Source organism: Penaeus japonicus, unplaced genomic scaffold, assembly GCF_977035675.1.
Source record: "Penaeus japonicus unplaced genomic scaffold, GWHDUDI00000001_assembly GWHDUDI00000012, whole genome shotgun sequence".
Lineage (NCBI taxonomy): Eukaryota > Metazoa > Arthropoda > Malacostraca > Decapoda > Penaeidae > Penaeus > Penaeus japonicus.
Genome location: NW_028234414.1, coordinates 15,185,240 through 15,190,239, shown reverse-complemented (window position 1 = coordinate 15,190,239; position 5,000 = coordinate 15,185,240). Strand labels below are relative to the sequence as shown.

At 31.8% G+C, this 5,000-nt stretch overlaps 1 protein-coding gene across 1 annotated transcript in view; it reads left to right on the top strand.

The window, feature by feature from the left end:
• The window catches only part of LOC122256105 (lysosomal alpha-glucosidase), a gene marked incomplete in the record, with an annotated part of 166,604 nt that overhangs the window by 95,853 nt on the left and 65,751 nt on the right, over positions 1–5,000 (top strand).

Sequence of the window (5,000 nt, the reverse complement as noted above, 5' to 3'; positions counted from 1 at the left end):
ATCAGATTCTTCTGAGATTACATATCCATATTGCAGGAAGCAAAATGTGCTGGTGACAACATATGCCATGCCTTGGTTCTCCGGCAGCGTCACTGTGAATCAATCATGTCTGCAGCTCCAATATTGTGCAACATTGAAATGCTCCATAACTCACAAGGGTTTGCATGGTACGACTGTTTTCGGCTGCAGTCAGCAAGAAGTATATCAAGTTATTGAATTGAAAGGGGGGGGGGGGATATGTGCAGTATCGTGTGTTCATTTCTACAGCTATCATTTTCTGCACATTCATTCACACTCACAGTAATGGTAATGATGATGTTAATGCTAATGATAATAAGAATGATAATGATGATGATAAGAATGATAATGATGATAATAAGAATGATAATGATGATAATAACAATTATGATGATAATAATAATAATAATGACAAAAATAATAAAAGTAAAAATTGTAAGGATAAGGATGAGAATGACACCAATAATGGCAATACAACAAAGACAAAAATGATAATAATAAAGAAAATGCGTTGAATTACAAAATCATACACACGACAGAACACTTAATCACAGCTATTCAGGGGAACGAATAAGTAAACAAAGAAATGCGTATATTAAGAAAAAAAGAAAGAAAGACAAAAGCAACAACACTCAAAAACGAACAAACAAACAGAGCAAAGAGTATGTATAAGAGCCTCGGCTTTTCCAAAATAAAAACGGAATGATAAATTTTAAACTGAAACAGTTTAATGTACTTTGCATATTATCATCAAGAAAAATGGGGGGAGGGGGGATTCCGTCGCATTTTACTTAATTACTTAAAAAACATAAGCAGTATGTGTGTGTACGTGCGCGTGAGTGTGTGTGTGCGTGTATGCATGCATGTGTGCGTTAGGGTATTTCAATAATTGGTGATTTTTGAAAAATCATTCAAATTCACGGGGACTGTTCAAAAGTAGGCTCCATTTATTTTTTCATGACTAGTGATACCATTTTTATTTGTTTTTATCAATATTTACCTATTGCACTTTTAACTCAAAGATACGAAATATATTATTAAGTAATTAGATTCGTCTGGGGTGAAATTCCCGTTTTCTATATTCTCTTCGGCATTTTAGCAGTCATTACGAACGATGTATGTCAAATTATGTTTGATTTTTTTAATCGTGCAGTAATTAATTAAGTTTGTAAGATTATTTGTTTATACAATTATGCATATATTACTCATGGAGAAAGTATATTACCAAACTAGAAACGTATCTTAGTGCATATCTATAATATGCAACACTTTTCTCATAAACTATATTCCCCTTTTTATTGGCAACACAAGTAATTTTGAGAGCCATTATAATGGAACAAAGGAGAATAAACCACTCTTTCGTTGTACCTGGGGGAGGACATTCACTAACTTTTCTGTGGGTGAGGTTCATATACTTCTCATAGGAAATTCACAACAAAATTCGCTCCTTCAGGTTTGGGTCATTTGTATATCCGCTTTTTCCGAGTCATTTTCTGATACAAATACTCGGTTATGCGTTCACATCGTGATGATTTTGGCATGAAAAATACATCTGTGTTGCTGAGAATTACTGATGATGAGTGTAGGATTTGTCAAAGATTGATCCGGAGTCTGAACACAATTGAGGATGCACAAATGCTGTCTTGTCTGAAATATTGTCGGCTCTGTTTCCTAATGACAGCTTTTCGCCCAGCAATAGAAAATGGATTTGGAGAGGAACTCGAAGATACTTGATAACAGTAGGGTTCTTTTGCAATGTCCCAAAATATTAATCAAATTGTCTTTCAAGCTAACTTTGGTTTGGATGGCAAAATCTGCATTCTTTAATACATATAATTTATCAAGTACAAATCAAGTGATATACATCATTTAATGATGGGACACACTGAATCCTAACACTTAACACAATGGCAACAAAATATCTAGGCAATATTATGTTTTTTAAATCTTTTAAGGGTTCAAGACAATAATAATTTGCATGTTGTTTCAGTAGTTCATGAATGGGGTTACCGTCAATAGCTATTAAAGTTTAATTGCCACTGAAAACGGACAGACCCAAAACTTAAAAGTTTAATTAAACAACACACACCCCACACACCACACCCCAAAACCTCGTTCATTTTATCCTATAATAATCTATCACTTCTGTTATTAATTCCCTGAGGTTATCTTCAATGGAAGCTTCATAGTGGTTATCTTCATTGAAGTAGAGGGTCATCTCTTTTACAATTGTTGCCTGCCTTTTTTGTGGAAATGGTTGTATCTATAGGAATCAATCTGCTGTCAAGACCTTCTACTGAGAAAAAAAGCATCAGTAAAAATTTGTATGCTATTATTATTTCAGTGTGTATATTTTCTTTTCCTTGTAGCTGTCATAAGATTGTTTAAATCTTCTAAGGTCATCATCTCTTAAGTTCCGTTGTCCCTGTTCATCTACTGCATCGTTTTCCGACTCCTGAAATCTCACTCAGTAATTTATTTGCCAGACACTACCATTTCCTATTATTTCTTATTCCTTCCTTTTAGTAGGCTTTATGGTAGCAGAACCAGTGGATACAGCAACATACCATTGAACTTAGCTTCATACCACTCGTAGGTCTTCTTGTAGCATAAAGTACGTTTTCTGTGCTTGAAAAAAAGATACGATTTCTTCCTACTGTGTATTAGCTTATAAAAAAACTCTCCTCCTGTGTATCATAATATACTTTCTTTTGTGTTAAGTACTTCAGTGCAAATTTTTTTGTTTAGTAATAGTCTTCTGTCACATTTCTGATATAATTCTTTCGCCAGAAACAAGTTTTTCAAAGCAATTTGGCGTCCAGAAAACTTTTGAATATCAATCAACACTTTAGTTCGCTGATATCGTGCAAAATAATCACAAACAAGTAGCAACACAACAGAAGCTTGTTTTTATGTATAATAATGTTATTAATTAACTAGTTTATATGTTTATTGAAGAAACCACGGAATTACTTTACAGGCCATAAGTTCAGTGTGGGGAACTAGAGTATTGAAAGACTTCCGACTAATGTCTTGAGGAACTTGCTTATGCGGTATTTGCATGTTAAGGTCTGTGAGACATTTGCTGATGTGCAATATTAGGTTCCAAGGTTCAGCGAGGAATTTGATGCACCTAAAGGAACAAGTTTGTGATTGCGATTCGGAAGGGAACTATTCGAACTTAACGTTTAGCGACGGATAGTCGAAGTGCGTGTGGACCTCGTTGCTGCGCGGCCCAATTCCGCGGGAAAAAATAAAATTTATTAAATTGAAAGCAACCCCCTAAACGTTATCAGTTCAAGCTGATTTTTTTTGCACATTTGTTTTTATGTTATATGGAGCTATTTTTTGTCAGTTCACAAAGGACATTAAAAAGTTGCAATTATTGAAATACCCTAGTGTGCGTGTGTGTGCACGCATGTGTGCGTGCATACATGTGTGCGTACGTGCATACATACGTGCGTTCGTACGTGCATGCATGCGTGCGTGCATGTATGTGTGTGTGTGTAAGTGTATGTGTGTGTGCGTGTGTAAGTGTATGTGTGTGTAAGTGTGTGTGTGTGTGTGCTTCGTTTAGATCAATTACAAGTAAGATTTGATGTGCACTGACCATACACGTAAGTTCTATGTTTATCAGCGGTATTATCATTGTTGCTGCTGTTGGCAACGGTGCCATTGATTTCAATATGTTAGTGATGATAATGATGTTATTGATAATAATCGCAAAATGATGGTAATATGAAAAATAATGATAAAGAAATGATAATGAAAGGGATAATTACAGGAATAATGGTAATAATAATTGATAATAATGGCAATGATAATGTTAACGATAACAATCATCATCATTATTATCATTATCGTTATAGTAATAGTAATGATAATAATGATTATGATAATGATAATGTTATTAATAGTAATAATGATGATGATAATATTGATAATGATATTGGTAATTATAATAAACCAATAATGATAATGAGGATATAGTTATCATATCAAATTTATTATATTTATCTTATCTATTATTATCATAATGATGATAATGATAATGAAAATATTAATAGTAAAACTGGTAATTATGATGATGATAACGATGGGATAATAGTAGAAATAATGGTGATGATAACAATAATAATGATGATGATAATAATTATAAAAAATATAATGATAGTGATAATAATGAAATGATAATGATGATGATGATGATGATGATAATAATAATAATAATAATGATAATAATAATAATAATAATAATAATAATAATAATGATAATAATAATGATAATGATAATAATAATAATAATAATAATAATAATAATGATAATGATAATAATAATAATAATAATAATAATAATAATAATAATAACAATAATAATAATAATAATAATAATAATAGTAATAATGATGATGATAATAATAATGATAATAGTAATAATGATAATAATAATAATGACAATAATAATAATAATGATAATAATAATAATGATAATAATAATAATAATAATGACAATGATAATAAAAATGATGATTTTGATAATAATTATCATAATAATGATAATGAGGATATTATAATGTATAACAATCATGATAATTATGACAAAAATAATAGGAATAATAGTAACGATAATGATAATGACAATAATGATGATGATAATATCCATCACTATTGTTCTCCTTCACTCTTTATCCCCCTTCCCTTCCCCCTTCTCTTCCACCTTCATTATCATTATCACTCTTAACATAAAAAGTAGAAAAAAAGTAATCAAATAAACCTTCACACGAGCCCTCCCCCTCCCTTAATCTAAATGACATTAACATTAGAAAAAAAAAATAAAAGGTAGAAAATAAAGAACGGGAAAAAAGACCTCTCGCTTCAAAGCCCAGAATGTGAACCTGATAACTATTCTGTCTCTGGGCCGCTTCCAGGGAGAGCGTTCGTGCAAAGCGGCCGCGGAAATCCTTTAGAATCCGGAGTGACTT